Here is a 13,429-nt window from a genome sequence, read left to right on the forward strand (position 1 = left end):
GGAAGACTGACAAGAATAACATCATTTCACAAATGAACACTATTTTAGAAGGCAAAAGCAAATAAACGAAAACATGCTTTAAGAGTAATAGATGGTTAAAAGGCAAAAAAAACACAAAGAAATAAAAAAGAATGCAAGCATAAATAACAAATATTAAAGATGAGCAAGAAAGATTTAACTCAGAAAATAGGAGTCTTTGACGAAAACAACAACAAAGCAATGGAACAGAACAAATACTGAAAACTATAATTCAAGAACATTTCCTAAATTAAAAAATGCTTTGTCTTCTGCCTGCTGTGTTGCAAAGGACAATCAAAACCAAAGCTGAAATTCACCCTCAGGACAAAACAGGCTTTGGCAGTTTCACTTAGATATTGGTCTTGTAAATTAATCTCTTAGGATACTGCCAACTCCTAGATGCTTCTCAAAAATGCTTTTATATTCTACGTAAAAGTTTTAGTTTTCAGCAAGAGAACTGCTCAGGTTAATATAGTCTGCCACATTACTGAAAAGGAAATCTAACATCTTTGTGAAAATATATTTTTTTTGCAGCATCCTTTTCTGCTTATCAATGTCAGGAAATTTCCCATATCATTAAAAACTTTGTAAACCTAAATTCAAATTGTTTAATTATATATGTTATCACAACTCACTTAACCTTTCTGGCATTTGGGGAAATTCTGCTGTTCTCAAATGTTTAGTCTTAAAAACCAATTCTAATAACACGTTTATATGAAAAATTGTCCACATTTCTGAAAAAATGGTGCAAATACATATTGAAAGAACATGTCATGTATCTGAGACTATCGACCCTGAATGATCAACACCAGACATATTCTTTAAAAAAAAATGTACTAGACTTTAAAGAAAAAGTCTTTTTGACTTCTAGGCAAAAAGAGCACAAGACTTACAGAGGAAAAAAGTATTGGACATTGCCAGCAATGTTTTATGAAACAGAGAAACATACTTCAGATACTTAAGGAAAGATAATGTAAGCCAAGAATTTTATACCCGGCAAAAGTTACCTTCAAATATCAAGAAACAGTTATCGCTATGCAAGAACTCAAGAAAAGTTCTCAACTTTCAGAGGAATCTACTAGAGAATAAGCTTCAGAAAACTAAAATGACTACAAACATATATAAAGACTGCTATGAGCATAAACTAACTATATAGTTGCTTGCAGAAGTAAGATTAAATGGAAGTTTAATATATAATAGCTATACAACATGTAGACACAGAACTATTAAAAACAACTCAGAGAATGGAGAGAACATATACAAAAAACTACTACCTGCTATTTTTGACTCTACAAGAGAAATAAAAGTCCTTATCTCCAGAGCTCTTCCTTGTTGCCACACTAGAATACTAACAGCTGGGTTTGACACTCCAAAGAGAAAGGGAAAAAAAAGAAGAAAAATAGTACTAGGAAAGTTTCCCAAAACTAAAGATAATGATTTCTTTGCTGAAATGCTAAGAACCAGAACAAAGACTGAAAAGCCCCACATTACAGTACATTAGTATGAAATTTATTTGTAGATGACATGGTCATCTAGGAATTCCCATGGAATCTACCCAACTAAGATACTAAAACTAATAAATAAGTTTAGCAAAGTTGCAGGATACATCATGTAAGAAAACCTATTCTAGTTCCATAACCCAACAATGAACAATCAGAAATTGAAGTTAATAAAACAATACCATTAACAATAGTATCAGAAAATATAAAAAATTTAGGGATAAATCTGACAAAAGATGCACAAGAACTTTACACTACAACTATAATATAATGCTGAGAAATTAAAGACTACTAAATAATAAATATTCATGGATCAAAAGGTTCAATATTGTTAAGATTTCAATTCTTCCCAAAATGATCTACAAATTCGACACAATCTCAATCAAAATCCTTGCACTTTCATGTAGAAATTTACATATTGATTCCACAATGCATACATATTGACTCCATAATGCATACAAAGAAGGGCAAAAAGAACTTTGAAAAGAAAGAAGAATATCTGAGGACTTATAATACATGACCTCAAGACTAATTTAAAAATTTACAGTAATCAAGACAGTGTGGTACTGGCATCAAGATACACAAAAAGATCAATGTAACAGATCAGAGCTGAGTGACAGACTCATACATTTATGGTCAATTGATTTCCAACAAGGTGCAAAGACAATTCAGTAAAGAAAGAATAACCTTTTCAACAAATGGTACAAGAACAACTGGACACTGACTAATGTGCCAAAAGAAGAAGAAAAAAAGAACTGATCCATACTATATAAAAAGTCTCTTAAAATGAATCATACACCTAAATGTAAAACCTAAAAACATAAAACTTCCAGAAGAAAACAGAGAAGGAAATCTCTGTATTCTTGGGTTTGATAAAGATCTCTAAAATACTACACCAAAAGCAAGATCCATAAAAGAAAAAAAATAATAAAATGACCTTTATCAAAAGTAAAAACTTCCACTTATTAGAAGATACTGTTATAAGAATGAAAAGACAAGCCAGAGACTAGGAGAAAATATTTTCTAAGCATGTGTCTGATAACGAACTTGTACAAATGTCTCAATACTCAATAATAAAAAGCCAAACAACATCAATTTAAAAACAGGCATGAAATCTGAACTTTAGCAAAGAAGATATATGGACAGCAGTAAGCTCACAGAAATATGTTCAACATTATTAGTCATTAGGGAAATGCAAATTGAAACCACAATGAGAGATACCATTACACATTTACTAAAAAACGTTCAAGTTACAACTGATCATACCAAGTGTTAGCAAGTCTTATCAACTAAACTGTGTCCACCTCAAAGTCATATGTTGAAGCCTTATCTCCTAGTACCTTAGAATGTGACCATATTTCGAGATATGGCCTTTAAAGAGATGATTAAGTTAAAATGAGGTTAGAGTGGGCCCTAAACCAACCAGAGGAGCAAATCTGGACACACAAAAAAAGACTACAGAAAAATGACCATTGAAGAGAAAACAAGAGGGCAGCCATCCACAAACCAAGGAGAAAGAAGCCTTATGAGAAACCAACCCTGCCTTGATCTTCCACTTCCACCCTCTAGAACTATGAGAAAATAAGTGTTTGCTGTTTAAACCACCAAGTCTGTAGTATTTTGTTATGGCAGCCCTAGCAAACTGATACAGCAAGGATAAGAGGCAACTGTATACTTATACTGCTGATGGAAATGCCAAATGGTATAACCACTTTGAAAAACAGTAAGAGTCTTAAAACTCTAAACAAACACCATATGATCCAGCCATGCCATTCTTAGGTATTTAACCCAAAAGGGGTAAAAAAAAGTCCACACAAAGACTTGTACACAAATGTTCATAGCATATTCATTTGTAATAGTCCCAAACTGGAAACAACCCAAATATCATTAACAAATGAATGGAGAGACAAACTAGTGTTTCCATACAATGGAATACTTCTGGGCAACATAAAGAAATAAACTATTACTACACACAATGCCATGGATGAATCTGAAAATAATTATGCTAAGTAAAAGAAATCAAACAGAAAAGAGGACATAGTATATAACTACATTAACAAAGTGCCAGAAAAGGTGAACTAATCTATCGTGAAAAACAGCAGATCAGCGGTTACCTGGGGACAGGAAGGGAAAACAAAGGAGGTATGATAAAGGTACGCAAGGAAACTTTGCAGGATGATGGCTATGTTGAGTATCTTGACTGTGAATCTCATGGTGGGGACATATAGTTCAAAACATATCAAATTATATGCTTTAAATGTGTGTAGTTTTCTGTAAGTCAATAATATTTCAACAAAACTGAAAAAGTAAGTATGTACACACCACTCTACAAAGGATAAACTAATATAAAGTCATCAGTTAATAGAGGTTTCTAATAAACTTCTTTCAGGCCTTGACAAGTTAAGTAAAAAACTTAAGAATAGAGAAAAATATTAAGTTGGGACACATGAGTGCATGTTCGCACATCTAAGTCTAATTTCATGAGAAAAGAATTATTTTTCTACTTACAGCACTGCACAAAAAATAAACACAGAGTAGACCTGTAAATGACATCTCAACAAATTAATCAAACATTCTATCACAATGCAATAAAACTGGAGGCTTATGACAACAAAAACAAAAAAAATCTACTAACCAATTAGAATTTAAAATACTCTTTGATAATGAGTATCAGGCCAAAGGGGAGATCAAAGACACAATTTTAGATTATCTAGAAAATAATTAAAATGAAAACCATGTCAAAATCTATGGGTCACTGACAAATCTGTAACATCGGAAAGCTCAGAGATTAAATATCTATGTTACTAAAAATGAAAATAAATTAATAAGCATACAAATGAAGAAATCAGAAAAATAGCATGACTAGGAAATCAGAGAAGAGGAATTAATAACAGTATCAACTGAAACACACACACACAAAGACTGTATCTCTGATAAACATTCAATTTCACTTATAAATTACTAATAAGCTTACTCAAAATTTAAAGGGGGAAACCATAAATACACAAAACTGAAAACGAAGGTGTAAAAAAAACCAGGACAGTAAAAAGAACCATAGGAGACTATTTTCTTAACACCCGTAAATCTAAGAATAAAGTCCTATGAATCGTCAGCAAAACTGACTCAAGGAATAGTAAACCTAAACAGATAACACCCTGTGTGGAATTGGGAAAACGAAAAGCTACATTCTAAAAGTCAAGTCCACATATTTCATTCATGATCTTTTATACAGTTGAGAAACAGGCTGTTCTAAAGCTATTTAAACTGTTTCTGAAAACATAAAATTTGCCAATTCCTTTTAGAAAGAATCATAATAAAATGCATAAATACACACACATTAAAAGACTCTAACTTCATTTACGAAAACTAAGGAATACTCAAAATAATAATTCACTAAAATAGAGCAAAACAAAAATATACCTTATAAAACACACCTTATAATTATTCTAATTAGAAGATAAAAAAGAAAATGTCACATTCATATTTTCTTATTTTTCAATTACAGTTAATAGTCATTATTTTATATTAATTTCAGGTATATAGCACTGTGATTTGACCTTTATATAATTTACGAAGTAATCCCCCTGATTAGTCTATGTCTCACCAGGCACTATACATAGTTACTTCAATATCATCCACTGCCTTCCCTATGCTGTACTTGATATCCACGTAACTATTCTGTTAACTACCAATTTGTACTTCTTAATCCCTTTACCTTTTTCACCCAGCCCCCCAATCCTATTGTCTTCTGGTAACCATCAGTTTGTTCTCTGTATCTATGACTCTGTTTCTCTTTTGTTTGTTCATTTACTTTGTTGTTTAGATTCCCCAAAAGTGAGATCATACAGTATTTATGTCTTTCTCTGTCTGACTTATTTCACTTAGCATAATACCCTCTAGTTCCATCCATGTTGTAACAAACGGTTAAGATTTCATTCATTGTTATGGCCAAGTAATACTCCATTGTTTATATGTACCACCTCTTCTTTACTAGCCATCTATTGATAGGCACTTAGGTTGCTTCCATATCTTGGCTATTGTAAATAATGCTGCAATAAACACAGGGGTGCATATATCTTTTTGAATTCGTATTTTAGATTTCTTCAGATAAATACCCAGAGGTGGAATTTCTGGGTCATAAAATAATTCTATTTCTAATTTTTTGAGGAACCTCCTTACTGTTTTCGTAGTGGATGCACTACTCCATAATCCCACCAAAAGTGCATGAATGTTCTCTTTTCTTCACATCCTCGCCAAAACTGTTGTTTGTTGATTTATTGATGATAGCCATTCTGACAGATATGATACCTCGTCATGGTTTTAATTTGCATTTCTCTGACGCTTAGTGACGTTGAGCATCTTTTCATATGTCTACTGGCCATCTGTATGTCCTCTCTGGAGAAATGTCTATTCAGGTCCTCTGTCCCTTTTTCAATTGGATTGTTAGGTTTTTTGTTTTTGTTTTTTTTTTTTGTTTTCTTGTTTTTGGTATCGAGTTGCATTAGTTCTTTGAAAATTTTGGATATTAATCCCTAATCAAATATATCATTGGTGACTGTCTTTTCTCATTCAGTAGTCTTTTCATTCTTTCGATGGCTTCCTTTGCCATGCAAAAACTTTTTCAGTTTGATGTAGTCCCATTTGTTTATTTTTCCTTTTGTCTCCCTTGCCCAAGAAGATGTATCAGAAAAAAATATTACTAAGAGCAATGTCAGAGAGTTTACTGCTTATGTTTTCTTCTAAAGAGTTTTACGGTTTCAGGGCTTACATTTAAGCCTAATTCATTTTGAGTTTATTCTTGTATATGGTGTAAGAAGGTGATCTGTTTTTGTTTTTCCATGTATCTGTCCAGTTTTCCCAATGTCATTTACTGAATAGATTGTCTTTACCCCACTGCATATTCTTGCCTTTTTTCATAGATTAATTGACCATACAGGCATGGGTTTATTTCCGGGCTCCCTATTCTCTTCCATTGATCTATGTTTCCATTTTTATGCCAATACTATGCTGTTTTGATTACTATAGCCTTGTGGTATAGTTTGATAACAGGTAGTGTGAGACCTCAAACTTTGTTCTTCTTTCTCAAGATTGCTGTGGCTATTCAGGGTCTTTTTATTAGGATTATTTATTCTGGTTCTGTGAAAAATGCCATTGGTATTTTGATTTATTTTTAAAAGCATAAAACAATGAGGTACCCACTTAGTAAGAAAAGTGTTATGATCTATATAAAGAAAGCATATAACTGGGGGACAGAAAAGAAGCTTGCATTAACTAGAAAATCATGTCTTACTACGCACTGAAAGACTCAATATTGCAAGCTGCCAATCCACATTAATGTAACTTCTAAATTAATAAAGTTCTAAATAAAAATTCCAACATATTTATTTCTTAAACTTCAAAATTTCTGTTGATGACTAAAGGGCAAGACTGACCAAGAAATTCTGAACTAAAAAAACTACCAAATATCAAATCAAATGTATAGGTACATTAATATGGCAAGGAGTTTTATATGCCCCAAAGAAAAGGTAAAATAAAACAAACAATACCAGGTATTAGGAAGGAGGAGAAGCAAACTGCTAGTGGGAGTGCAAACTAACACATCTAACTCTATAAAAATTTCTGTCAGCATCTACTAAAATTTATCATAGACAATATGCAAAAAGAAAAAAATCCAAATATAGTTAAAAATAACATGACAGAAAACCAAACCAAACATAAAAATGTTAAAGTGGATGAAAGATATACTAAAACAAACAAAAACATAGCAATTTTACCCCTAGAAACATACCCAACAGAAGTATGTACCTATGTTCATCAAAAGACAAATGTAATAATGCTCATAGCAACATTATTCCTAATAATCAAAAATAAGGACAATCCAAATGCTCATCAGTATTACTACAGAAAAATAAATTGTCTATTCAGACAATGGAACACCACACAGCAATGAGAAAGAACAGTCTACAACTGTACACAACAACATGATTGATAAAACTCAAAAATAATGTTGAACGAAAGAAATCTGACACCAAAATAATCTGTTGATTCTATATGATACCATTCAAACAAATTTCACACACAGGTAAAACTATTCTGTGGTGTTGGATGTCAAAACCAGTGGTTACCCTTGGGGGTGAGGTGACAAGATGGAACAGTAATTTTAGTGACTAAAGGAAATATTTGTGGTTCTAGTTTCTTGATCTAGGTGCTAGATACATGGATTGTGCATCTTGTCAAAATTCGGAGTTAAAACATAAACGAGACACTCAAATTCAACTAAGGACTACCAATTAATATACATGTTTTGACTATCAGATTAAAAAAACTGATATTTCTCTGAAGGAAATATAAATTTGTACCTTTTCGGAGTTTTTTTAAATTTGTATCCTGAGATCCAGAAATATTTATTCTTCTAAATACTAACACAAGTACCAAAGGTAAATATAAATCAAGAAGTTCAATGAAGAACTTTTGTATTCGTATGTACTTATGTATTAAAAATAGAAATCAACTAAATATTTTCAATAAGGAATTGTTTTAACAAACTATGGCACATCGGAATGTACAACACAATGAAATTCTACATATACACTTAACATAACCAGAGTTATATATACTGATAAAAGCATACAAAATGTTAACTTAAAATACCAAATAGTAATATAATACGAATAATATGTACCCACTGTTGTTTTATCCTTTGTACAAAAACCATTTGTAGAAAACGAGATGAAGTAAATTTGATGAGGTAGGACTTCCTTCTGCAACCCTATCCCTCTCTACTTTTGGTTACTTCCTCCCTGATTCTATCTCATTTCTTAAAATTGGAATATCTGACTATCTGAAAAAAGGTGAAAAAAAGTGATCACTGAACAACAGTATAATCACTTAAAATTCCTTCTAATCTTGAAATCTTTCTCCCTTCTCTTCTCTTCTGATTCCCTTAATTATAATAAAGATGTGTATTGTTCACTGTATTCACTGGAGTTTTATGTTCTCTTTCCCTAATTTAAAATTGTGTTAGAATTTCTCACAAGGGGAAAAAAAAACATTCACATAAGACTGAGTAGTCCTGAAAAAGCACATTGCCTAGTCTCTTTGGGATCTTTTCCAGTTCTTTTTTTCCCCCTTCAATGATATAAATACTCACTGAATATTTGGAAACCAATAATTTTTGTCTCAAAAGTACCCAAAAAGCTGAGAATTTCTACTAGTAAAAGTAAGCAACCTTGAAATTGTCTTGATTTTTCTTTCCTAATTTTAAACCATAGCTTATTGAACTTACTTACACCCAAATTGGTCTGTGCTAATTTAAAAAAAAAAAGATCACACACTGCCACATTTGACAAGTATATATATATATATGTATTGCCACCATATTTCAAAATATTTATTTTGGAAAAGATATTTGTAGGACTGCAGGTAGCTTTATAAAAGCAAAGAACACAAACATAATTTACTATAACTTTCTATTTTAATCTGTCAGAATGGCAAGACTTTACCTTTGTTCACGATCAGTAAGAGAAGAATCAAATACAATTCTACCCATGTAAACACGATGGGACATTTTCCCAAAATCTCATGTTAAAGACGTTAATAGCAGAAGCAACAGAGCAGTCTAAAAAGCCTGGTGATTTCATAACAGACATATCTGAGTTTAGTTTGATAATTTGTTAGCAAGTAAGTTATCTTATTTCTATTTTCCTCATCCTTTTTCGACACATGCACTCACATTCTCTTTTGCCTAAAAGTTTTCCCACTTCAAAATACCACTACAAATTTGCCTTTAAAAGTTCCTAAATGGCACTATAACCAAATAATTATTAATAAATTTGTACTAATGTAATTTTGGCTATGCAGAAGCAAGGAGGTCATTCTTATTACAGGCTGGGAAGGAAAGAAGAGGTCCTGTTCAACGGATATTAAACTGAAGGTTGAATGCAACTTAGAGACAAGATTACAAGAAAAAGAAAGGCAATGGTAACCAAACTTACTAACAAATTACTCTAAAAAGAAAAAGGCCTGTTTTAATCCTCCATTTACATTAACAGCATACATACATAGGCTTTTGCTAAAGTATACAGATTTCAAATAATATCCTAATATCAGCAGTAAGTGCAGTTAAAACATTGTAATAAATTAAAGCTAGGCTAATATTATTTTTTTTAAGATTTAAATCTAGATATATAATAAATTGTGGGAAGGACAGAAGGAGAAATGGTGAGGAAGAGAGAAAAGAAGGGAGGAAGAGGAAAAGCCAATGCACCCCACCACTTAAGAATGATTTGTCACTACCAGAATGAGATTTCTTGCACCTGAAGAACTTTAATTGAATATTTTTCCTAATAAAGTATGTATCTGACCAAAAATTCTCATCTCTATTTTAACTTCAGTAACACCAATCCGTTTTATTTCACTAATCTGTATGTTTTCAAAGTAAACAGAATTAAGTCAGTAACCCTGAGAACTAGAGTAGAAAGCCAAAAAATGACAATTTGATCCTCAATTTGCTTTTGAACAGAATATTTTTCTAGTTAATCCTTTTAACTGTTATAAACAAATTTAAATGTAATTAGAATTAAGTTCATCTAGTCACAATTCCCAATGATAAGAAATTTCCTAAGCTGTCTTGAGGAAACTTTTTACTTTTCATAATGCAGTAAAGATATTACTGGGTCACCAGAGCTTGAGAATAGCACAGACTCTAGCTGACAGATTTATCAGGTGACAAATTATGTACCGATACAAATGGATATCCAAATGGTTTGGTATTATTCTGATCATAACATCAACACAAAGTAATACTAACAAAATTTAGCTATTTAGAAAATTTTGTTAATTACAAATTTTTAAAATTAAAATTAGAATACAGCTATTCTACATTATCTAGAGAATTATAACTGTCAAAATTCACAGTTAAACTTAATGAAGAAACTGAGCCTGTATAAAAATAACTACCATCAAAGTACAGAAAAACTTCATGAAGACAATGAACAGCTGAGTTCAACATTAACAGCACTTTTAGATAAATGCTCTCAATTGACCCAAATAAAGCAATTTGACAGGGTCAGCAGAGAGCATGAAGAAACTATTTCTTCTGTTAGAAATGAAGAAATATGACATAACTCATTCACACAGCACGTATAAATATAGAATAAGAACTTCTGAGTATGTGAAGTTTAAAGAAGTTGAATAACTTTAGGTCCAGAAACTTCTATTACTGTTGCTATTCAGAAACAATTAAAAATATCTAAATATAGCTTAGATCACTTTAGTCATATGAGAAGAATGCGTAATAGTATTAATATCATATAAATTGGTCTTTTGTTCATTCAGAGCCCTGTCATGGGGGTTCTAAAGTAAAACAGATTCTTTTTTCAAGTACCTGAAACACAAGGAATTTTTTTTTAAAAAAACAACTTGCAATATACTACCAGTATAGAACTGGTTTTTATGATTTCTTCCTAATTGGTATTAATGGTGGAAGCCACCTAATTCTTACGATAGACAACTGGCTTTCCAGTATCTCAGTAATGGCATCTCCATACTTGCAGGTGTTCAAGCCAAAAGCCTCAAGAGGTATCTTGGACTCATCTCTTCTTCTCATACATAAATTCAATTACTACTTTCCTTCAAAATATTTTCAGACTAGAACCACTTCTTCTTATTACCTTACCCCTGCCACTATCACCCAAGGTCAAGCCAACGTTATCTTGGACTACTGCGCAGTCTTCCTAAGTGATCTGTTTCCACCCTTGCCCCTATTCAAAACCGACTTCGACATATAACTCAAGGCAATTCTTTCACAATCTAAGTGTGTAGTAAAGCTGGCCTTACCCAAAGAGGGGTCTGAGACCTTTGCCTCACCTTCTGGGAGGTAATCTGTCATATCTGATATAAAGTGTCCTTGTTTAGGGCAGGGGCTTTGGGTTACACAGTATCAGTAGACTTGGAAATTCGAGTTCGCCTCCATGGGCAATCAATCAATCAATCACGTCCATTTAATAAAGCCTCAATAAAAACTTTGGACATCAAAGCTCAGGTGAGTTCCCTGGTTGGCAACTCCATGCGTACTGTCACACATCAATACATGGAGGGGGTAACACATCTTGACTATATAAGAGACGCAGAAGCTTTTCACTGGAACTATTCCAGGTTCTGCCTTATCAGTCTCTTCTTTTGGCTTAGTTTGATCTGTATCCTTTCCTCATAATAAACCAAAACTGTGAGGATAACAGCTCTCAGAAGTTCTTTGATATCTCCTAGCAAATTATTGAACCTGTGGGTGGTTTGGGGAACCCCCTGAATTTGCAGTTGGTGTCAGTGAGGGCAGTCTTGGGGACTGTGCCCTCAAACGTTGCAGTTTGGTTAACTCCAGGAAGATATCAGTGTGCTTTTGAGTTTTCTTGCAAATTAACAAGTTTCTAGAGTACATAAAATCTCTTATTTTCTGTTATAAATATAATCTACCTATCCAATGTTTAAGAAAAAACAAAGTACCCTTCCTTCCTACCTCTTTTCTCTCCACTGACTGCTTCTGTCCTTCCCTTTAATTTTAGTACGGTAGTCTACACTTCTTTAGGGATTCAAAAATGAATTCCAAAATTTTCTCATCATATTTTCATAACTCTGCTATATAAGTTTCTACTCTCCCAGAAGGGAAAGACAAATAGAAAATACAAAAGATGTTCTAGCAGCACAGACTCATATTTATCTGAGCACTATTAGAAATGACAGCAAATAAGAATCTTCTGGTCAAGCCCATGGTTTCATCCTGAGGCCCCCAATCCCTGGCACCTGCTTCTCCGGTCTTGCTTGATATGACATACTCCTCCAGAACTGTGCTCAATTCACAAGCTTTTTTTATTACTCAAAAACAGTTCACTTGGCTTAGCTATGGTCACCACAGCCTTGTCTTGCTTCAGGCTTCCAAATTTTAAATGGCACTATTTAACATTTGGGCAGATTGAATTCTCTGCCTTACTAGTTAATTAAAGGTCTAGCATTCCAGAGTAGTAGTCAGATATGTTTAAAATTGAAAAGAAAAATCTGTTTTTAAATCAGTATAACCAAAGACTTTATAATTTGAATATTAAAGTTTCATTTTATAAAATAAACAAGTACCCACCCGAGAAAAAAATTACAATGATTTCACAATAGTTGTGTATCTTTAGGATATGGATTCTTAACGGAATTCAGATTAAATGAGATTTGAGAACTATATGCACTATAAACCTTTACACTTCTTAAAAGAGGCATATGCTGCTCGTTCTTACACACACATGCAGCTTTCAGCTATTTCGGTGGTCTCTTAGAAGACAGAGTTTAACACCACATTTCCACAAAGCACACCCACTGTCATCCCTTGCAGAGACTACTACAGAAGGCTAACTGGCCTCTCTACATTTGCTCAAACCTTCCATCAATCTGTGTTCTATCCACCCCACTCCATTCCACTCCACTCCACTGCAGAGTGATCTTACTCAAAACGCAGATCTGATCTTCTCCCATAATGGCTTTCTTGAATCTTTAGGATAAAATCAAAATCCTTAAAGATGCTTATCATGTGGCCTTAGTCATCAAGTCCTGCACTCCCCTTGCATATGTACACTGCAGCCCTCTGGGTCTGCTTGCACAGGACCCCCACGCTGCCCAGGCATGCTCCCACCTCATAACTGTTCCCTTGCATCATCCATCCTTCCTCCACTCTTCTCTCAGATTCTACTCATCCCTCAGGTTGCAGATTCACATTACTAAAGGTTTTTGCTGATGCTTTCCCACAAACCAGATAAGTTCCCATGCACACTCACATGAGACACGCTACCTTTTGAAGCACCCTGAACCACTCTTGTTAAATTTGTCTCCGCTACTGGAAGCTTGAGGACAGGATCCAAGTCTCTCTTATCCACTGC

At 33.2% G+C, this 13,429-nt stretch overlaps 1 protein-coding gene across 1 annotated transcript in view; it reads right to left on the minus strand.

Annotated features, from left to right (window-relative positions):
- XKR6 (XK related 6) overlaps positions 1-13,429 on the minus strand; it is a 291,730-nt gene that overhangs the window by 197,689 nt on the left and 80,612 nt on the right. The window lies entirely within an intron of this gene.

The sequence above is a fragment of the Pteropus medius genome, unplaced genomic scaffold (genome assembly GCF_902729225.1).
Source record: "Pteropus medius unplaced genomic scaffold, Ma_sr-lr_union100, whole genome shotgun sequence".
Taxonomy (NCBI): domain Eukaryota; kingdom Metazoa; phylum Chordata; class Mammalia; order Chiroptera; family Pteropodidae; genus Pteropus; species Pteropus medius.